This window comes from Zeugodacus cucurbitae, chromosome 4 (genome assembly GCF_028554725.1).
Source record: "Zeugodacus cucurbitae isolate PBARC_wt_2022May chromosome 4, idZeuCucr1.2, whole genome shotgun sequence".
NCBI classification, from domain to species: Eukaryota; Metazoa; Arthropoda; class Insecta; order Diptera; family Tephritidae; genus Zeugodacus; species Zeugodacus cucurbitae.
Genome location: NC_071669.1, coordinates 69172551 through 69196707, shown reverse-complemented (window position 1 = coordinate 69196707; position 24157 = coordinate 69172551). Strand labels below are relative to the sequence as shown.

Genomic DNA, 24157 nt, shown 5'->3' with positions numbered 1-24157 from the left:
TTATTTCTACTAATAGTGTTCCAGTTGTAATAAAGATATAGGCACCTTATGAAATTATTTTTTATTGAGAATAGCACGAAAATGTTCAGTCATCAAACAAAACAGATTTATGTGCTACTTTAGATCCTTTAAGGTAAATCAACACTGACTGCATCCTTCAATGTGAAAGATACAATTTTCTCCACCGAATCTAGAGTCTCCCTTCTGCTTTTAATTAAATTTTGTATAAATGAATAGTAAATATTCTGTATCATTATTTAATCCGCCCTCGAAAATTAACGCGCTGATGCAATTTTCCCCAAAACACACAGGCCATATCTATATTATAACGTATAAATAATGCGGTCTCAACACACATGAAAAGTAGCCATTCTTCTGATCGCCCTTGGACCTCATGCCTTTATTTCATCAGCTGCATACAACAACCAGTAGCGAAATGCGAAAGTCTGTCAGGCTCCACCTACTTTGAAAAATTATCGTCTCATGCTCCGCCCTTGAGTACACAAGCCGCTTACCGAGTACCGTCGCGCCACTGAAGTATTTATAAGAAAACATTTCGAGTTTCCGTTGTGGCTGTGGCCGCGCGTTGTAATACTCGTAAATAAGGATCGGACGAGTAAATGAAGTCATTAAGCGCATAAACAGCTCAGCTCAAGCAGAGACAGAGGTGATGCGGCACACAGATGCCATTGGAGCAATTGCGACGGCGGCAACATTTAACGCCGGCAATGTGCAACTTTTCATTACTTCCGCGAACACGAAATGAGCGCAAATGAAAAGTTGAAAGAAAGAAATACACATAAATATTAAAAGCGAAAGAATCGAAATGAAATATTTAAGTCGGCAAAGAAAGCAAATGTGGGAAGTATATGGTACTCGTATAAAGGCAAACAACTTTATTAATGTCAATTCAAACAAAGAGTAGGAAGATTGCAATAACAAAAGAAAAACAAAAATTCGTTATTCGAAATAAAAACAAAAGACAATGGGGACCAGAAGCTTCTTGTAAGTTTTAATGATCCCAGTAAACCGAAATGCTGATCTTAGAGTTACAGATTCAGTCAAATAGAGATCGCAAATAGTATGAAGGAGAGATTACTCGTTTCGTACTCGTTTCTTACAACGGCAGAGCGAGTTCATCCGAGTATTAAGAATTCCAGCGACATAAAGAGTTGATTGCTGGATCTAATAAAATAAGTAGCTTTCTGTCCCGATTTCATATAGGATTTACTAGACCAAGGCGAACTCCCCTACTACCATACCTAGCGAACTTTTCAAGTTCGAAGCATCTTCTTTGGATCGTAAAAAGGAAGCATTTTAGTTCTGAAGAGTTTTCAGAGCTTTTAGTCAAAATTTTGTGGCTTGATAACTACGGCATTTCAGAACACTCAGCAGAAAGTCATACTACCGTATTTAGCTTTTGGTGGGCTTCGTCCATCGTATTCGACATTATAGATTCCTTGTCTCGTTGCTTTTTTAATATTATAAGTTCCTCGAGAACATGGAAAATCGAATTATGTTGGAGACTAAGACTCACACTTCTCGTAATCCTTTTGATAACTGGGATATATGGTCCACGTAGCGCTACTTACATACTCATGTATTATTTGGACGTGTGTACAGATGTGCTTAAGAATTTAATAACCTGCGTATGCTGCACTCGCATTAAAGCAATTGGTGGAGCCCGGGCGAGGTCCGTCCACATCGCGCACGGGGTATTGAAGTGCCGTTCAATTGCGGAAAGCAGGTAGTGTAGGAACGGGCTCCTTTGATGCCAAAACAGGCAGTCATAAATTTGCATACGCAGTCGGCAACAACAAAAAATAAAAACGCAATTACAGCAGCAGCTGCAATAGCCAAGTTGGCAGCAAACGAGGATGCTGTGTGGAGAGCGGCGCGTCGGTTCGCGTGGTCGACTTCGCTGGTTGACTGGTCGCCAGCAGCCAAAAAGCGAATACTTAGAGTAGTGTGTATGTGGCATGTGAGCGGAGAGAATAATGTTGCACAAACAGACAGACCGAGACGGTGTGGGGACCGGACGTGTGCGGTTGGTGGTGCGGCTTGTTTGGCGAAATGGCGGAAAGCGTCGCCGGTGTTGCCACAAAGAATGCGCCACATGCACGCGTCAAAAGGAAGCGTTTTACATTTACGTCTCGCTGTCGATTTATTAGAAGTTCGTGCAACCAAGCCAAAGCAAACAAACGCGAATAAAAACAAAAACAAAAAAAGCGCGAAAAGAAACGTGGGGGTACACTTGTAAACGCATTTGCGCGGCACAAATACATTGGCGGCGTTAAGCGAAATGAAAATGAATGCCAAGCGTTGTGTAGAAATGTACGCGACCACAGCTGTGGCAAGTATGCGTTGCATACTGCCATGCGCTGCCTTGGCATTGCCACAAATATTTACCTTAGCATAAGCGCGGAGTGACTTTCTCGAGGAGCGCAACGTAGCAATGCCACATCTGGCAGCCAAAAGTGTGGCACCATTATGTGGGTTTGGCTTACTCCGACGGCGGCGGCACAGTTTTGCTTGAGTGAAAACTGGCGTTTGGCCATTGTTTGCGGCAGGCGGCGGCTCGGTTGCAACCGTGGATCAAATGAATTTCATAAAAATTGTTTTCCTTTGCTTTGCGGCTACCGCCACCAACCCCCCGGCGGAAGGACATATCAGCGCTAATGTCAGTAATAAGTGGCGGTAGTTAAGCGGAAATTGCCAAAGTCATAAAGTTGCGACTGTGGCCAACTGCCAGCCAGATGCCTGCTTACCTATGCGCCACCACCCAAATGTCACTGAGCACGCAGACGCAACAGCCGCCGCAGACGATAAATGTTTCGAAATGAGCTCGAACGCTGCTCTCAATTGATGTATTATGTTGGGCGACTGAGTGCGCACGGCGATTGTAATCGATATCGCAGCGATCGCACACACACAGGTTCAAGTGTATCTGTTTGTCGCCGCGAAATCATCAGAAATTAGCAGTTGCAAGTTTTTATTGCCAAACAGACTAGTGTGGCATGTTTGTATGTATGTCATCTCCGCCCAGTTGTTTGTCCGTCGTTGAGCAAAATCAATTGCCAGCGCTAGTCACGCAATAAACCCACTGACCAAGTTGGCAGACGATAAAATTAAATAGAAAAGAATTGACTGTATAAATGAGTAATTGGATATCATAGTTTGTTTGTCTGTTTGTATGTGAAAGCTATAAATTGGCGCTTTTACAAGTGTAAGCTTGTTTGTAGCTTTTTTTCTTTAGCTGATGTTTTGGTTGTGTAGAAACTGTGTCAAGCGGCAAGAAATTGTGCCACCCACTATTTCTTGCAATGAAGTTTTGTACTCGTATGTCTTATATGGTGGATGTCTTAAGTTCTGTCTCGTTTAAGTAGTTTTTTACTACACTCGATGTTTTGGATAAGGTATCAGGTCCTCGAAGGTCAGTTCCAAAATATTGTCAAAGTCGGATTTTTCTCCAATTCTATTGTATAACGTAAGACTCTTTCAACCGAAATTATTACCACCAAGCCTAAAGACTGCGTCATTAAGAAGTATAAGTCTAAGTATATGTCATCGGAAATAGCATAGACATTGCGAGAACATTCCTTGAGTTCTTTGGAATAATTGGTTGGATCTCCCAGATGTTTTTAAGAGTATTCTATACTGAACATTCGTGCCGAAAATCGGTCGTATTTTGAAAGCATCGTTGTGCGGTCGTGTACGGACATCAAACGCCGATTCGTGATATTCGGTACTAATTAGTCGAAATAACGTTCTTCCACAATACTATCTTTTATTATATAGAAGAAGAAGAAGGTAATGTTTGCACTAGTTCTCTATATTATATTTATATATCTCTGAATAATTAATAGTTTGAGGTGAATTGAGTGATTTTTAATGGAATAAATATTGATTGAATTTGAGAGCACAAAAATCGAAATATTCACGAGAAAGAAAACTCGTTAAACAGTGATCCCCCATCCTTAGAGCGGGTGAAGTCTGAGATATATTTGGAATTTTCTCAGAATCTCCAATCGTTGCATGCCACGCTTTGCGGCTGCCACACGTTCACTACGGAAATGGCTAATCGCCAGCAAATTATTTTAATCAATTGTGCTGTCCACAAGTCAACGCATGCAATTACTTTACCTAAAAGGTGTTTAAGCAACACAAGAAAGCAGCAGCAATAATAATCATAATAATAAGCGACGTACACACTCGTGCAATTGAAGAAGTGCCGCAGCATTAGCAGCGATAAGTAGCCGCACGGTAAAGTAAATGAATGGCAATTAACTTGTGACAGAGTGAGAAAAGCTGAGGCAGCCAGACCAGTTAGCCAATTCGTGCGCTCGCCGTGCGTGCAGAAAATTTGCTTACCATAGCGTTGGGGAGAGGGAGAAGAGCGCCCGAGAAGCACAGGTGTGCTTGCATGTTGCGCGGAATATAGAATGCCACTTTGATTACACGCATGCGCAATGTTGCATGTCACTTACGTCCATGGTGCAGTGCCAAATCAGCAGCAATGAATGGAAGAAAAAACAACAATAAGAACAAGAAGTTGCTTACACTGCGTGGATAGCCCTCAAAATACATTTGTGCGTGATTAGTTTTTTGTTGTTTTTTTTTAGACTGCGTGCGCCCAACGAGCCCTCGTCATGGGAACCAGACTGCTTGCCGCAGAAGCGCGCAGCGTGCAACGCGCATCAAAAGTCGTCAAATGTCAATCAGCAATGCAACGACGCTGCTGACGCTGCCACTGAGATGATGCGCATGGATAAAGTAGTCGACGAATGCCGAAGCAAATTGCGAGTGCGTGTGTCCACTGCCAGTGGCAGCTGCCAGTCAGCGAGTGCATGCCACAGCACATTTGGTGGCTCATTTTGTGGCAAAGTGGTAGTCGCCCAAGCTAATGGAACAAAAAGATATGATTTCGCAACGAAAGTGACAAGTGACAATGGGAAAAAGTTGTAACGCTAACAAAAGCAACAACAATGCGTTGCAATAAAACTGTAAGGGTGACCGGAGACAAACTGTCTGTTTATGTGCTTCAATGAGTGTGTTGCAAGAACAACAAAAAAAAACGCATTCAATAACATACAAGAAGCTTGTTTATGAAAAGTATTTGTGCAAAAACAAAAGGGACGGTGAATCAACGCAAAACTCCGCTGACAGTCGTTCAAAATGTGACAGTGACAGGGACGCTGACATTGTCAGCAGCAGTCGGATAATGCTGGCACACATGCTTACTTGTTAATATACAGAGTTACTTGCGTATTAGAGTCGCATGCCCGCATTGTCGATGGTGGTGAGTGAGTGCAGTCTGCGTAATGAAGACACTGTCAGTTTAGTCCTGAAGTCCTGCTGGTTGCTTTGTTTGTTTTTTCGGTGAACTTCAGTGGTTCAATAATTCATCGGAGGTAGTTATAAGTTATTTTACTAAGGATTTGATGGAACTATAAAACCATAATATCAAGATAATAATGAAAAATGCTTAGAGCAGATCCTCCGGCACACATTTCGCGAAGATCAGCCTCTACTAATCGGCATTTTACGATGTCTTCGGAGATATTCGAAAACTTTCATACAAAAGTAAAATAAATATCAATGATTTTTAGTAAAGCAAACTAATTCGATGTAAGTAACAAATCTCATTTCATATTTCAACGACTTTTATCCCGAAAAAGTGATCTTAAGAATAAAAAAATGTTGATTAACCGTTTGAGAATTGCTAAGATGTCATTTGATGAACAAAATTGTAAACAAAATGCATTAATCGCCTAAAAATATGCTACCAGAATGGAAAACCCCTCTAAGTCAGCTTAGAAAGTAATTAAATTTTGCATTAAAAAAGTTAAAAGCGTCTTACGGGCTGGCGAAAGTGCCGTAAATCATAGAGTGTTGTTATTTCGTCGATAGTTTTAATAATCTTCGATTGACATCTATGTTACTAGTCTTCTATCTTTATGTTTGACTCAAAAAGGTTTTGATCTAAAACGAGAACCAATCGCCTGACGTTCTTAAAATCGGCTAAAAATGGGCGTAACTCAAAAAGTCGAAACCCAAAGGCACAAAAATATATTTGGATCCATAAGTCTATATTTTATTATTTAAAAATCCCTCGCTTTGCAATTTATGAAATTCGCTTTTGTGATTAAACATTTTTCTTTATCCTTATGCCAACTCAAAAACTGCAAACGGTCAAAAAAAAGCTACAAAATTCATCGTCTCTAATGCTTACACATCTCTTTCATTTACGTCAGACTCATTCATTGTCATTGTTCATCGTCCGCTCCCGTCCAAAGACGACACAGCACCAGCAAATCACTCTTTCGCGCTCGGCCATACATACATCCGTCATGTCTAGCGCGCAGAGTTGCATTAATGCAGACGTCATTGTTGACATTAGTAATTGTCATTCATCTGCTTCATACTTCGCTTTACTTATTGCTTTTTATTAGCGTGCATGTTGTTGGCATTTTTTCTTGTTCTTATTTTAAGCACTTAACCTTTTACAGCTCTTTTATTTTATGCTTTTTTTGCGCTTTGCTTTTGGTCTTCAGCTTAATTTTTGCTTGGCAGTCATAGTCGCGAGAGTTAACATAAATTCTAATTTTTCAACAACTTTTGTTTTCGTTGCAGCTGTCATTTTAAATGTCTCTGCATTACAACAACAGATATATCAACTGTCTACCAAGTTGTTATAAAATGCTCGCATTGAATGATGGATGGGTTGCTAGTTGTTCGCTGCTACTTTGTTGTACATTAATATGCTGTTGCTGTTGCTGTTGTTGCAATATTGTTTGTGTTTGTCTGCTTGTGGCTTGTCTTATTTGCCGTTTGACTGCTCACAAGGAATGTGGCGATTTTAATGACAGTTCATTTCTACATTTATATTCCATTTTGTGCTTTTAATTCTATAATATCAAAGTTAAGTAGACAATTTGACTTTTTGAACTTTGTTTTTGGCTTGTTTGTCTCAATGGATTATTATGTTGTTGCTTTGCTCCGGCACAAAGTGTGAGTGTGTTGATGGCGATGTTGTAGCAGTGAATTACGGTAATTTGTTAATGAAGATGAATTGGTTTTGTTGTGTATAAATGATAATTCGTTCTATGGCTGGAGGAATGTCTTCAAAATAATTGTTTGTATAAAGACGGCATTATGAAATGAAGCGTAGAATGTCAGCTTTTCTGCAAAGTCTATAGAAATGCGAATCTCATGTTGTTAAATTAATTATTTGCTTAAGCTAATTTGTGTAACTTTTGATGTTATTTAAATCTTCTTTTTAATGAAAACTTCTCAGTAAAAGACAGCAAATGTGCAAAAGAACTGCTTCGAGCACTTTGAAAGAGTTCTTTTCAATTAAATGACAAGAGATGGGGTTGAATGGTTTTTACTTAGCTAATTAGCCAAATCTTAAGAATTAAATAATACAAAGAAGCTTTGAATTTCCTTACTCCTCCTGCGCCTCCTTACTTGCGAAGAACTCGAACAGCCACTTTTCACAAGCCTCTTTTGAGTTCAACTTTACACGACCAAGAGCGTTCACCATGGCCAGAAACAGGTGGTAATCACTTTGCGCTATGTCCGGGCATAGCCACCATATAGGATGCGATAAAACCTCTCATTCGAGCTCCCGTAGTTTCTGACGAGTCATCAACGAAGTGTGTGGTCTGGCGTTGTCCTGGTGGAACACTACACTCTTCCTGTTGGCCAATTCTGGACGCTTCTGGTCGATCGCCTGCTTCAAGCGGTCCAGTTGTTCACAGTAGATGGTAGAATTAAGCGTCTGTCCATATGGGAGCTGCTCATAGTGGATGATTCCCTTCCAATCCCACCAAACATATGTACAGCAAAACCTTCCTGGCCGTCAATCCCGGCTTGGCCATTGTACGGGACGATTCACCGGCCTTCGACCACGACCGTTTTTGTTTGATATTGTCGTATGTGATCCATTTTTCGTCGCCAGTCACCATCCGCTTCGAAAATGGGTCGAGCTCGTTCTAAATTATGAAAATGGAGTACTGAGAAGACTTTCTACGTGCAGAAATTTTACTCTCTTTGCCAGCGCAACTCACTAAAGCTGTTGAAGAGTACTAAGTGCGATTATCGCTAATGAATCAGCTGTGAAAAGCGGAGCGATAAGCTAAGATACAAACCATGTTCGGACTCACTACTTTTTTGTAAGTTTTTTAATAGAGGTTTGTATAGCAAAAGTTCAAGCTTGAACTTTGTGACGTGGTAATTCTCAAACTGTTTAACAGAAATCTAGAAAGTTTTTCAGAAGGATTTTGGAAACTATTTTTGGGAAATGTAACTCTCTTAGCTTAAAATAAATACATTTAAAGAACTTAAGATAATATTTTCAACAACTTTCAGGGTCTATGTGTAAAAAAAACTCACTTTTCATAAATTTTTTGCCTTTCAAGGTCAACAATACACACTACCACTCAAGTCTTCCAGACATTTACAAGATATTATTTCATATTTTCCAGTCCAGACTGCACCATTAATGCGCAGCAAGGCAAAAACAACAATGGACAACACGCTGCGCTCATATTTACGCACAATTGGCGTTAAGCCACCAACCAATTCTAAATGGATTTTCAACTTTGTATGCAGAAATTCCTAACTGCCAAACAATAATTTTGCAGAAGAGCTCAGTATGCAAAGTTTTCTAGACCAGAATAAGCGGACGGGCACGCAATGAAATAAAAAACCGCACAGTGGGGTGTTGCAACTAACACCCGGCTTGACACTCACCCCAAGCAACGGACACCGAATACCACACACACACACACATGCAGCACATGGCAGCAATTTATGTGGCTGTTTATGTGAATGCAACAACTTATGGTGTACATTACAGTTATATGTGCGCGGCGGTAATAAGCAAATGAAACAGACGATAATTACACGCCATTGCGACTTGTATGGCTTCTTAAGTACGCATGCAACATGGGGCAGTTGCGGCATGCTAAGTGTGGGGTCACACATACACAGATAGGTATTTGTGATGCGGAATTTTCATATGGTGCAATTAATGGCAGTTTGCTGTATCTCTGTGTGTGTGTGTGTGTTTGTGCAACTTTGCACCACACGCGTCTAGACGTGCGTAGCCGGCAACTAAATTCACATGGCTGACTGAGCATTTGCCCGCTTAGTGGCAACTAGCAGTAAAAGTGTGCAATCAGAGCTTTACAACACCCAGTGCCGGTGTGCCACGCCCACACACGCAGAGTGGCCACAAAAATCGCAGCTAAATCAATAATCTTTGCGTCATTTTGTGACAGTCAGCCTGCGGAGGGGTGCGGCGCTTGGTGGCCGAATCTGCGCTTTAATTGATATCCTGTCGCGCCATTGTGCTCTGCGTCAGCGCTCGCATTGGACTCCATAAAATAGTAACAACCAATTAGTTGTGTCTGCGCTTGGTTTGAAACCAAAAAAAGGAGAGAAAATAAACTAAATTTCCTAAAATATGAAAATATGCGCTTTGCAATGTGTGTTGACCAGCAGCGAATGGAACGGAACGGAAATGGCCGCCAGTGTTGCCTAGCGTTGAACAATTACAAAAACAAACCACCAACAACAATTGCAAGCGCTCTTGCACGCCATGCATTCCAATCAGGCGACGGCGTCGACGGAGAGCAGCGCATATGTGGCGCCGTGGGTGGTTTCGGTGCTGCGGTGAAACTCATAAAAACTGGAAAACGGAAATAAAAAATATGGCCAAAAGGCCTTTCATAAAATTTAGAAAAATTGCATATTTCATTGCCAATTCCATGTAATAATTTTCAGCTGTGCAAAGCAGCAATTTACTTGCCACATGCGGCACGCTTTTACTGCATTTCATGCAATCACTTATGGACGTGCATATGGCCGCACACGTACATACGCGTCTCTGTGTTCGTGTGTTTGTTTGTGTTGGAGCGTTCGTATTTACTATTTGTGCGCGTCTGTCAGTCGTAAAAATTGCAAATTTATGCTAATCGACACAAACTTGTCACAACTACACAGCCGTCAGCGGGCGAGCTGGCGTACATGCAGCGCGCCAACAGGCAACACCAGTGGAAGCATTGCCAACATAATTGCCAGCAGCAGCAGCAACAGCAGTTGCTGGCAGCAACCAACACGTACCGAGGTGTCTGTGCGCATATGTATATTAATATTTGTTTTTGCCTAGTTCCACTGCTGCTTTTACACTTGATATTCGTACAAATTTTCATTTGATTGCATTCCAGCCACATGATGTGCATATGGGAGTGAGTTATAGCTGCCAACGAGTGTTATGTGTACTTGTATACGTATTCAAAATGATTTCGAGGCATAAGCTGTCAGTATTTATTATATAGAAATATGTATGAGTACATATATCACATAGATAACGAATTTTTAAAATATTACAAAATAATGATTCATTATTTTCTATTTTTTTCTTCACCTGGCAACACTATTTTTATGTACGTCATGGAACAACTTACAACTATAATCATATTGATAAATCTCCTCGTAAAATATTCTTGAAACTTGTAGACTTCCCTTTGAAGTTTGTCAAAACCCGTCCAAAACTTCTAAATCAGTTTGTGGCGACCTTGTAAACCAAAACTATTTTCTACAGAGTACCTGAATGGTTCTAGATTGACAGCTCAGCGCGGCGGTTTCGGATTCTTCAGCAGAATTCGAAATATCTAAGAAGATCTGTCGAACCTGTTCTAATAAATATTTATAGTTGGCAACCCCGAGGTGAGAACCTCCACCACACTCCTTTAATATCTAATATTCAACAGGCTCTCTTGATTAGCAGTTCCATCATCTAGAAAAACCTTACTAAAACAAGAAAAAACGTTAACTTCCGCTGTACCGAAGCTAATAAACTCTTCACAGGTGCATTTCTTTTAGTAACTATATGTTTAAGCAAATCTAAAGACGTAAGAAAAAGTAAGTAAAAAAAAGAAAACATTTTATTAACCGATCTGAACAATTTTTTCGGAGATTAAATTATTTCTATGATCAATAATAACTCACACCAACTTTCGTGAAGATATGTAGTAAAATGCGGAAGTTTTCCATACAAGTCCTTGATTCCGATCGTTCAGTTTGTATACGATATAGCGGTCCGATATCGGCAGTTCCGACAAATGAGCAGCTTCTTGGAGAGAAAATAATTTCAAAATGATATCTTAAAAACTGAAGGACTAGTTCGTATATATACTTATCATTTATATATATATTTTATAGGGCCTCCGACGCTTCCTTCTGGGTGTTACAAACTTCCTGACAAACTTAATATACCCTGTTCAGGATATAATTATAGTTTAAAGGAGAGGAAGAGAATAAATGTGATTAAACTGTACCAGAATTCCCCAGAACGCAGAAAAATTGTTTGTGTATTTTCATCGACTGAGTTTCTCGGAGATCCAATACATAATATAATGCCGTAGTTATCTTTTCAGCCACATATAATAATATTTGAAAATAACTGCATTTCCTTTGGTGACTGAGCTGCTATGTATTATAACGAACTATCTCCGTAAGGTGCCAAGTTCTCATACATTTATCTGACCATAAAATACATATCTGTCTAAGATACTTTTTAATATATGTAGGACTTACATAGGACGAGCTTCTAATAATTTTTTCTCTCAAAAGTTCCTTAAGTTCAAGCAACCTACGTTTCCTAAATACACCTGAGTATCCTATTAATATCATATTATTTGGTATAATTCAATGGGCTTTGAACCACTTTGAGACCATCTGATAGTTTTAAACTCCACTTTGAAATTTTTCATTCCCTCACGCAACAGCTTCGCTAGTGTGACGTCATTTAAGCAAGCTTTTTAAATGTCTCGCCCAATCAGTGGAATATTTTCTTATTAAATATGCAAATAATAATTAAATATATAAATAATTAAAAAATCTGTTGCAAAATATTGCGAAATTAATCACAACTACAGCTTAAATATTTTCTCGCATGAAACCCCACCTTTTAACGAACACTTTATTTGATATCCACAGCTTCTGTTACCGCATGTTATAAGGCTTCAGCTTGCGGTTTGCGCAGATTCGACAGTGAAAGCTGTCGTGTAGAAGCCAGAAAAAAGGAAAACCAAGAATGCAACTGGCGTGGAACCGCATAAGTATCAATTGCATTCTGCAGCGGTCATTGCTGATGAATAAGGAAAGCTGTGAGAAAAGGATGCTGGCGAGAGCATTAAATGCGGGAGTTTTCAATACAAAAGTGCTGTGATGAACATACGCTCGATATATAATATGCAATCGTAGTTGTGTGTGTACAGGAATGCAACGGACAGCTCCTTCCGGTCTACCCAGTCAATGTAATTAAAGGAAAATTCTTTCGCATGCAACTTGTTTTATTTAAATGAAGCGCCGCGATTGGACAACCCTTTTCGTGCTCGTAAAAACAGCGAAAGCTTCTACATTTTTAATTTATAAACAAACGCATGTCTACATACTTACATATATACCTATGTGTGTGATTGAGGGAGCCACGCGTAATGCTTGCTCACCATCGGCGCAGAGAGATTGGTGCGAATATCCTGCAGATCGAGATTCACGTGTGTGGTTTTCAGATTAATTACTTGAAAATGCGGTAAGCGGGCTGTAGGCTGCTGCGCATGCAGTTACAGTTACATATACGCTCCGGTGTATGATATCCATGGAGTTTTTCAGCTGCGCTACGGTTGTCATGGCTATTAATGTTTGCATTTACATTGCGGCATGTAGCATGCAACGTGGCTGAAAGCGTTAATACTCGCCCGTTAAAGAAAATAGGTAGGCTGTTGATTGTGTGTTCTGTTGATGGCGGTGTGTCACATTGTCAAAGTGCACACGGTGACAACTCTGGCAGCCACAGCAATGTCTGTGTCCACGGTCGCGAAAAACATGCCGCGTAGCAATGTGGTTGTTGGTCATGACATCGCAGAATGAACCACAACGTGCGTGTCTTTTTAATAAATGCGCAAAATCATTTAAATAATGTATATCTATAAATTTCTACCTATCACAGAAAGGAGTGTGAAATTTAATGAGGTTAAAAATATGCCCTTTAAAGCAGTTAAGTAACAGTATATTAACTGCCAAAGTAATTACATTGCCTTTAAACTGTATTTTCCGAATTGTTCGAACTTTCCAAATTTATAGAAGTAAAAGCTTCAATTAGGAGTGAAAGCTTTCATACGAGTGGAAGCTTTCATAAAGCTTTGCTGTGACATTATGTAAGTGTACGAGTGAAAGCTTCAATCATGAAAGCCCTGTTGTGGCGTTTAAAAAGTATATTTGTGAAAGCTTTCCTTATGACAGTTCCGTTGTGCCATACGGTAATTATATAAAGTAGAGCTTTAATCATGAAAGCTTTGTTTTGCTACTATGATATTTGAAAAAATCTCAATCATGAATGTTCTGCTGTGACGTTTCGAAGTCATATGTGAACGCTTTAATTGTGAAAGCTCTGAGGTATTTTTACAAAATTATGTAGGTAAATATATCCAACATGAAAGCTCTATACTGGCCTTCCGAAATTATAGCAGTAAGTCTCAATCTAGAGGGTTTCTTCAAGAACAAGCCTATATTTATGGATTTTGGTTTGATTTATTGGGAAAAACTTTGCTTTTCACTTATATAATATAAATTATAAGGGAACTTTTACCAAGGCAAATAACTTTTGAACACATCCTCGTAACAACATATACACAGATTTTATATGAAGACACTTTCGTTCATATATGCAATTCTCAAATTTCCTGCACATTTTTTCGATTACTGTTTTGCTTCCTTTCTCAAGCAATTGCTTGTTCTTATGCCTCGAAACGAAGAAGAAGAATTTCATTTTTTTTCACTTCACTTCTCTTTGCTTGCAACAAAGCTGTGGCACTTCACAGCACTGTGCATAATAATTAAATGAATTGCCTACGTGTGTCGCTGCGCGTGCAATGCCAACCGACAACATCCTTTACATATTGTATTCATTGCTGACATTTTTATTATTTGTTGCTTTTGTTGGTCTTGTTGTTGTTGCTGCGCTGCCTGTGTACACATGTCATTTGGAGTGTTAAGCATTTAAAAAATATGCGCTCGTTATGAAGTGTGACAGCACAATTCGCCAAAAATATGCAATAATAAGAAAAACAACAATAATAACAACGGAAATACAACAACCAAAGCAATATGCATAGCGCTAGAGCACAATGCCAGTTAACGCCTGCTAAGCAATGGCGCGCTCGAAAAAGGGTTAAATATACAGGTTTTACTTATTTTCGTCATTGTTGTTGTTGAATATTGTTTTTGTACTTATTATTTTTATTTTTTTCTTGCTCAAATTCATTACGCTTTTGTTTTGTGCTTTGTCTCAAGGTGTCAATTTCAACGCCCCGCTTTTGTTGTTGGTCGATGCGCTTGAGTGGCCGCCGCGCGCTGCCACATCGCTTTGAATCAGTATTTTACCTTAATCGCTTAGTTGTTGCACCAAGTTTTGCTGTTGTTGATTAAGCGCATGCAAAGTATGTATGTAGAAGCAGATATTTTCAAGCACAGTCTGCTTTGATCCATGTGTCGCATAGCATAACCGCTCATATGCAGCTATGCGCTTCTATGTATGTATATCTGCTCATGTGTGTTCATATGTTGTGTTCCTGCCATATATATCAACTGCTTGTTGTGTTGTATCTCAGCTTGTGGCTGTCAGACATTGAGGCGTTTCCGAGGCGTTTATTTGAATGAATATATTAAAATTTATGACACATTCATGCACTCACATAAATAACAGCTTACATATGCATATGCCGCTACTCACACTCACTCAAACACACATACTTGCAATCATGTTTGACATCGCCGCTGGCTACACTGTGAAAATGTTGCACTGGATTTTTCAATTCTGCATATTATTTCGATCGACATGCCTTCAAGCAACGGCTATGTATTTTCAAATAATTGCACATATGCCTGCATAACGGTATTATTGAGTGTTTTACTTGTTTGAATTGTTCGTGCTAACTGTCAATTCGTGCTTAATCAAATTAGTTGGGTCAACGCGTAGCATAATGTTGAAGGAATTTTGCAATACTGAAAGCTATTTAGAGCTACCAAGTTCAAAATTTTAAGAGCTTTTTCATTGTAGCCAAAGCTTTATTACTTTTAAATATTCTAATATATAATTAATAAAAAATTTGTTCATCGAAAACGCTAAAGAAATCACAGCCTTTATTTAAAATAATTAAAGCTTTGAAACCCCGCAGAAAACAAAGTTGGGAACAGCGCCACCTATCGTCCACTTTATTATTAAATTAGAAGTATTTCGTGAAAAATTCCATATATTAAATTCTTTGGTCACTGAGTCTCGCATGAATTCACCTAAGCTTAAATATTAATCATTAATTTTTCGAAGTAAAACGAGTTTAATGAGTTACAGAGTTGCTCTGGGTTGATTTCTCGAGAAATGAAAAATATTAAATATTAAATATAAATTACCAAATTATGGTTAATGAGCTTCTTTAAATAATTAATTACAAAAAATAAGACTGATATCCCATTACTTCGGAGTCTTCAGTTGAAAGAGGGATTCCTATACTATAATCGAGTTCTATTTACTGGAACTATGCCCTGAATTTTACTAGAACTTTGATATATAAAATTTCCAAAATCGATTGCCTTAAACTGAATGCTCTATCAAACAAAATCCTATATTTTAGGTGAATTTCTTCCACTGCAACGCTTACAAGACAACCATGCAACAAAGTTGCTGCACGAAACGAGCGATGCGACACTGAGACTGAGAAACTGCGCGTCATTACTTGTGCCACAAACTGCTGCAACACGGCGAAATTAATTTAGTACAGGGAATGGCGCCACACAGTCACACACATATGAGGAAGCTAAGCACAAGGGGACCCTGATGAGATTTGCATACACTTCCATTTACATATGTATAAGCAACAATTTGAGCAAAGCAACAGCAACAATTCGCGTACGCAATTACATCAACAACAACATCAGCAATAACAAAACAACAACAAAACAGCGATTTACACCACTAATAACACTCAAGCAGCGCGAGCGCGAGTGCGAGTGTCAAAAGCGTTGCGGCGACGCGGCAACAAGCGCCAGGCGATCAAAAGCTAAACACTTTGAGATTTAGTTTGATTTGAGTTGGTGGTTGCCACGTTGTCGTTGGTGTAGTTGCAGTTGCTGTTGAAGTTGCATTACATGCAGCGTTGCGTTCAACGTTGCTTGATTGAGTTGGTGTGAATGTTAAGTGGTGTGTTGTTGATGTTGTTGTTTTTGTTTAATGTACACCTTTAATGAGCATAAATTAACATTTTTATTGAGAAAGTCGACGACGCTTTGTGAAAAAATACACATAACTTGTGACAAATATTGGCAGAGGTGTTGGTTGGAAATATCCATACGAGCATGAGCTAAACGCTGCAGAGGCGTGCACTTGCGAAAACAAAGTGTTGCCACGCATTTTAATGAGTGTATTATGAAGGTGTTGTTTTTAGTTAGTGTAGCAATAATGGCTGGAGGCACTGGTGAGCTAAATGTAACTAGTACGAATATTCTATAATTTTCAACTACAGGGGCAGACCTTAAATGCTTAGGTGAAATGGATAAATGAAAAATTTCCACTTCATAACAATAGTTGTTGATAGGAAGGGATTAAATATCGGCATCAGCTCATTTAAATATCAGCTCCTAAAAACATATTCTGTAACTCGTCCTAAGGTTTATAGAGATGTAACCCCGTTTAAGAAGAAACTTTATCTCCCTTTTGTACTTATTCCTTCGTCTGACTTTTTCATATGAACTTTCTCATATCTTTTATGTGCTCAATGCCTAATTAGACCTCTTCAATTCGCTCTATTTTACTCTGTAATAAATATTTAACCCAACGGCATTTTTCATAAAGACTACAGAAACCCAGAACAGTGCTGTTTTTGACCAAAGTATAACCAAAAACAAATTTTTCAAACAATCTCTTGCGCCAATAGAGCTCTGATTTCAGAGAAACATCGTATAGCAAATCAAAAGTTTAGTAAATGGGGGTTTTTAAAACGTGAAAGCCAGCTTTTTTTCTGACTACATGAAGTATGACTAAAAGTAATTCTCTTTTCAACTGTACACGAGAGTTGCTAAAACGGTAAGTCAAAGAGAGACCCCTTGTCTTTGAATAAACTTTGAATTTCTTTTAGACTTCAGAATCTAGTGGCACTGCTCTCTCAAGTACAAGTTTGCTTCTATAAAAGTATATAATTCTCCTCGCTTGAACGAAACTCTTAGAATATTGTTTATCTTGTTGTTGTTGTGAGCGGAAAAAACATTCCCCAAATAATTTTGAACAATATTGGCGATTTGACAGTCCTTAACCAGATAAAAATCCGCGTCCGTTCTGGTTACATTTACCCGACTGTCGTGGGCACGTCAAAATACATAGTCTTTCCAAATGATAAGACTTATTATAGGAATTTTAATGAAATTGTCAATGAACATAGGCGAAATAATGGCAAGTAGTAAAATATTTGTCCAATAAATATTGGAAAAGTACCTTTCTACACCTTTTTAAAATCAGAATTATTTAATATTTATATTCAAAAGTCCTTCATAATAAATTTGTTTGCCTCTTTGACCTAAATCACACCCTTTAAGGCACTGCAACTAATGCATGATATCATTTCGAAGGACTTCAAGATTTCGCACGAAATTACTTCCGCTTCGCCTTTTGAAAATAATTTCAATTATATTTCCTTTGCAGTCATGCATTCACTACTTTCCAAAGTCCTTGGCGCTTGCATACTAATTTCACTGGCTTTCCTTCACGGCACTACCTTACGTCGCTGCTTATTTTCGTTATCTCAGCACTTAACAAAATAAAACTGCCACTATCTCTTTATCTGCGCCACTTCATCTACTCAATCAAATTCATCATTCGCGTTGAATAGCTGCTGGCAGAGCATACTAGATTTTTTCACTATTATCTGTTTGATTTGCTCTTACGAGTTCTTTTCGCCGCTTCTTCATCTTCTTCTTTTGGCGCTTTCTTGTAATAATTTTACATAAGCATTCATCTTCTGCCTCTAAGCCATTGATAGCACTACTTTGCAGCTCTGAGGCTGTGTCTATATGCGCGCTCGTATTCACTATTCAGCACTTCATTACCATGCAAATTTCTTCAGCTGCTGCTGATTCTTCTTCTTATTAGTATTATTTTTCTCATTTTTACTTTAATGCAAAGACTACCCACATTTTTTTGTTTTTGGAATTTTTTTTTTTATATTTTTTTTTTTTTTTGTTTTTTTCTGTTTTCTTGAAAGAACTTTAATATGCCGCCTTTGTTTCACTTTCACTCGTTATGATTTTGTTTTTCTCAGCAAAATTTTTCCTTCGTCTTCAGGCATTTTCTTTATGTGCGCGCCCGCTGCCACGCCTCCCTTGCGCCGTTATGTTCCACACGCTTTTCACTCACAGCGCACTTTTCGTGGTTTAAATGACCCACATTGCAGTCGCGTGCACAGTCGGCAGTTGGCAGTAGTTTTTCAACGCTTTCAATTCTTTGCGGTAGGTTAGTTGGCTGGGCGGTCGAGGCCTGGTGGCTGCATCATTAATAAACCGCTAGTGTACGTGGGCTTGGTAGGCCGAGTGTTAGTTGGTGTCGCACATGGCGCACGCCCATTTTTCAGGCCGCATTATCAAACAATTTCCACACTCAAGTTTCTCTTTTTTGTTGTTGTAATATTCTCATATGGCAAGTTTTATTTCCTTAATTTAATATTCCATAAAGAGGAAGAAGAAGAAGAAGTACGAAATTCATTTTTTGTCTGCCCATTTTTGGTTTGTCTGCAGCTAACGGTATGTGTGTGTGAGCGAAAAATGCATAAAAATTTGATTGAAAACTTTGTTGCACCTTCATGTGTGTTTGTGGACCTACGTGTGGGACCTGCATGGCACAGCTCACATGTGCGCAAATAATTTCGTTCCAGCTCCAGCGCATTTGCCTATTTCTATGCCATCTATGCCGCGAAGGTGTGGGCCTGCTGCGGTGGGGCGGCAGCTTTCCGCCCATTCAATGCAAATGCGCTGCATTCACCATCCGCGTCCGTTGGGATTTACCTACGCTCACGAGCAGCAGCTGCTGGGCGCACATCCTTTTGTCTGCCGCCTGTTCTCCGCGCGCGCTCTTAAGCGCGTATGTTAGTTGCCTTCCAACACTACTTTGCTTATGTAAATGGGCACCCTGTATTATGCACTGGCGGGGCGCATAGTTTAATACATTTGTTGGCATTATTTTTTGCATACATTTCAAATAATATTTTTCCTGACATCTATTTATGCATATAAGTATGTGTGTATTTGCACTTTTTCTTCGCTCTTTACTCTGTTTGCCCAGCTTTTGCACTGACCTAAAAGCGCATTGTTAACTTTAACTGCCGCATGAGTTATTCATAGAATTTATCTACCGAAAAATATGCGATTTCCATGCGAGCCTTTGTTGAATGCTTATCCATGTTTTCTACCTTTTCTTTTTTCCTTTTTGTTTTTGATATGTTACATTCGTGGCTATTCGGCCGTTCAGTGGCAGCTCATTTATTTAAACCTTTCAATAGTTTATCTGCTTTTCGCACTGTGCAATTGGGTTGTGCAAACTGTCTGATTTGGTGCAAAAAGATAAGTAACGGTTCATAGTATTTAAAACATTTGACTTTCGTTCGATTTAAAATTGAATTTATTTTTGGATACGGAATAAAATAAAATTGTTCTACAAATACCCGGAAAAATATTTCCTCGACACCATTAAGCAGCTGCCGCTGAATTTGTGCTCCATAAGCAATTATTTATTTATGCCATTATTTTGTTCAATAATTTATGTAAATTAATTTATTATCGTTCTCAAAATGCAAAAAATTTCAGCTGATGACCAGCGTTGATAAAATATAGAAAAATATTTTTTTAAGTAAATGAAAACATAGAGAGGTCCACTAGGTAAACTCTTCGAATATTTCCGAAACTGGAAGGATTATTCTAATCGACTATCATTTAAATAAAATAATGTTGCCTACATTTAAGGTTCTGTAATATAGCTCTGAGAACTTTATGCAAAGAGTGTATTGTCCAAAATTTATTTTTTTCGTTTTATCAAATCGTTGCTTAACAAATGTTGGCTGTTGGTGTATCAGTTTTGATATTTATATAGAAACTAGTATTTTCAGTTTATCAATTTTGCTGTTTATATATATATTAGTTCCTGTTACTCCTGCAAGAAGCATAGGGGCACTGAAGGAGCGTAGGGCCACAATTTTGATATTTTTATAGAAACTAGTGTTTTCAGTTTTCTGATAAATAGAGCCGGTAGGACTATCGCCATCAATAACAAGCGGTTAGTAATCGTTTAAAACCGTATCAAAAGAAATCTTATTTTTCTTTTTAATGCCAGCGCAGGATTAGGTTTCTAAAAAATAGAAAACTTATCCTAGTCAAACTCATCCTAAGTCTATCTTCCTTCCGCTTTTTTGCTCTTTATTCAATGCTTTATAAAAAGTGTCACAGTGATGCGCCGTTTCGTTCGATAATCTGTTTCCTCTAGACGGCAATTTCATAATACCCTCCTCGTAGAAACCCTTCTCCTTATTTGCGAAGAACTCGGACAGTCACATTTCACAAGCCTCTTTGGAGTTCAACTTTATACTACCAAGAGCGCTCGCTATAGACAGGAACAGACGGTATTCCCTTGGCGCTATGTCCGAGCTATATGGTGGATGCGATAAAACCTTCCATCCGAGCTCCCGTTGCTTCTGACGAGTCATCAACGAAGTGGCACCCAAACATCAAGTTTTTTTGTGTCCATCCTTCTGCAGATGGTTTAAAATGGTTTGGTGACTAACTCTCATCTCCTGGGCGATGTCACGAGATGCCACATGCCGGTCTAACTCGATGTTTTTCATGATTTGATCGGTATTCGTCGTCACAGGTCTTCCGCCTGCTGGCTTATCCATGGTGTCGTTTTCACCCGCTCTGAATCGTCGAAACCATTCCTCCGCAGTTTGAAGTGATAGAGTATCATCCTCCAAAACACCATTAATCTCACGACATTTTTCTCTAGCGGATTTGCCTTGTGAATTTTGGCATTCGGCGTTAGTGAACTCCATGTTTACACATCTATAACTGTTGAACGTAATATCCAAACTAATCATGCATAGCGTCGTTTTGTAGGTTATGTCAAGGCCTTTCAAAGATGTATAGTATTTCCAGATACGAGCTCTGTAGCCGCGAAATTCAAAAGACAAAAAGGAGGAAGGGAGATATTTGACAACCTAATATAAAAATACTTATATATGCATTTTTAGGATATAACCGAAAGGAAATCGAATTTAATGAACAAAATACAAGTTAGAGGGTAGCCACCTTTTGTGAGGAACAGAACTATATGGATATTAAATGGCAATATGGCAGCAAAAATTACAAAAATGAAAAGTGTTGCCACCTGGCTAAAGCTCACAGCACTAAAATAGAATTTAGAATATGCACAAAAGGCAAAAAATATAAATTACAATGCTAAATTTTTCCATAAATTATTTCAACATAATATGCCTGATAACAATAGAGATAGCAAAATATTTTGTTGCCAAAAATAAAAGTTCTTTTTTACAAATACAACATTTTTCCACAATTTATATGCATTTTTAAAGCAAAACTTGTATTCAATCGAAAAAAAGTAAATTCTATTTGCATACCTTTTCACTGATTTCCGCACTGCAGTTCAGCAAATTTCCGTTAGCCACCGCTTCCGGCCTAAAATTCGTTATTCCACTACTTTCAACGCATTTGTTTGCATGCGGAATTTATGATTTCTTATTTTGTTGTTGTTGTTAAAGCACTGATGTTGCTGATATTTTTTTTTTGTGGTTGTTGTTGTTTACCTTTATGCACTTGAATTTTTGGTTTTATTAAGAAATGCAAACAATACTTTCAGACATATACACAGATACACTACATATACACTAGGCACTTTTAGTCAATTACTTTACTCTTTATTTTATTATTTATTTCCGTAGAAACGCAGCAACAATAACAATGTATAACTTAAATTTGCATTTTGCTAAGAATTTGCGCACTTCATTGTGGCAAGTGTGCGTTGAGCTGTGACTTTTGTATATACTTTAACCAATATTTATGTATTTGCACGCACACACACTCATGCATATGCATTGCCAATAAACACTTTGCTCAAACACTTATTTAATTTCGAATATTTAACTGGTTTAGTGAACGCCAAACTAAATTTTTGTTGTTTTTTGTGGCACAACACTTTATTTAAACTCCTTGCTTGCACTGCATCTAACTGTGTTGCATGTACATCGTATACGTGGCAATTAATTAGCTGAAAGAGAAGAATAAAAATGCAATGAATTTTATTTATTAGAAAATATCTATTTTATATGCATTTTAAATTTTATTATTATGGTTTTTGTTATTGTCATTTATTGTCGCTTGTCAGCGTCGTCTTGGTTGTCTACAAGTGAGCGCGCTGTTGTTTCTTGTTGTTGTGTTGTGCGCCGACTCTTTGCCTCGCTGGCTTGTTGCTGGCCATTGTGGGCCCCTCTGGCAGCGGGCGCATTCAATTAACATAAGAAACTCAATTTTATGGGCAAATTAATATTGTTAAAGTGGACGCTTTCATGTTATTTTTTATTACAATTTGTTGTTGCTGTTGTTGTTGTTGTTGCCAGTGTGTATCTCTTTAAAGTGCTCATTGCACGCTGCAACACTTGCAAGCGCATGCGTGTGGACCCCACCACCAGCAACAACAACTTTATAGGCGCATGAGGTCTTGCCGCGACCACATGTTGCCGCCGCCCGCTGTTTGTCGCGTTGTTTGTTGTGGCATAATGCGTTTGTTTAATAAATTCCCATAAAAATTTGTCTACACTCCTTTGGGAGTCGACGCATGCGCAAGCGCGCAACCCACTCAGTCGTTTGCTATAAACAACAAAACCGCGCGAGCACTCGGCTGTGCCGGAGATGGCACTCACGCATGCGTCATGTGCCAACACGCGATGTCTTTGGCTTTACTTGACTATTTGAAAACACATACATATACATACATATGCATATATTTTCATATGCGCGAGTATGGCTCTGCGCATGCGCACGCCGACAAAGTTTAATTAAACGCAAGACACTTTCGGCCGTTGTTTGTGCGACTCGTTGGGCCTACGCAATGTGCGTGCAGACGCATTGACGCTGTGCAGAAATTGTTATTGCGACGTGTTGTTGCTGTTTCCATACTATTATTTGCAGCTATTATTATTTCATTGCCGCCGTTTTCATTTTACGAGCTCACTTTTTTATAATTCAAGCGTTTTTATTCGCATTTCACATTTCGCAATATCGCGCTTGTTTCCTCCGCTTGCATTTGGTGAAGAATATTATTTTTGAATATACTTGGTTATAATTTTATTTGCTATTGTTGTAACGCGCCGGACTTTGCTGTTTATCTGCTTATTGCATCAGATAAAATGGCACATCGTCGAGCTATTAGTGTTTCACAGTGATGGTATGAGGTCCATATAGGCTCATGTGAACACGGTAATCCAAATCCCTTATTGTTTCGCTGCCAGACTCACATTCTTATTAGCTATAATCTGCGAACTGCAGATTGGATGCATAAATTTGATAATAATTTTGGATTATCTGCAAATAAAGGGAAGGAAATAAATTAAAATTTTTAAATACAGGAACATTTTATTGATTATAATTTCAAATCATAATTATTATTTGATTATCTATTAAAAAAATTGGTCACAGCGCCACCTAGCGCATATCCATTTTTCATATGTGTACATTAGGGTGGCCCTTAGTTGTATGGAGGATAAAAAAAGTTTCTGGATTCTCGATCGCACCCCCTAGAAATATGCGAATAGCCCAAAAACTAGTATATACAAAGTTTTGGGTCAATCAAAAAAGGTTTAGAGGTTGCGCAAGGAGCTTGAAATCCTGAAAAAAATAAGAATTTTTGCCATTTTTATGTCTTAGACTTCCATATTTCAAAGTCACACCATCCCTTACTGGTTTTCCATACCGTAATAAGATAATAAGAATAACATTAGAACCGTTATAACGGTATATCACGAGCATGCGACGCTTGGGAATGCAC

The 24157-nt window shown here is 38.6% G+C and overlaps 1 protein-coding gene across 5 annotated transcripts in view; it reads right to left on the bottom strand.

The window, feature by feature from the left end:
* Positions 1-24157, bottom strand: part of LOC105213673 (uncharacterized) — a 236630-nt gene that overhangs the window by 159820 nt on the left and 52653 nt on the right. For 4 of the 5 annotated variants that reach the window (XM_054230205.1, XM_054230203.1, XM_054230207.1 and 1 more), the window contains exon 2: positions 21735-22381. The gene's annotated coding sequence lies outside the window, so the exon portion shown is untranslated. Of the gene's footprint in view, positions 1-21734; positions 22382-23627; positions 23769-24157 lie in introns of those variants that run through there. The other variant, XM_054230204.1, reaches the window with a different exon arrangement.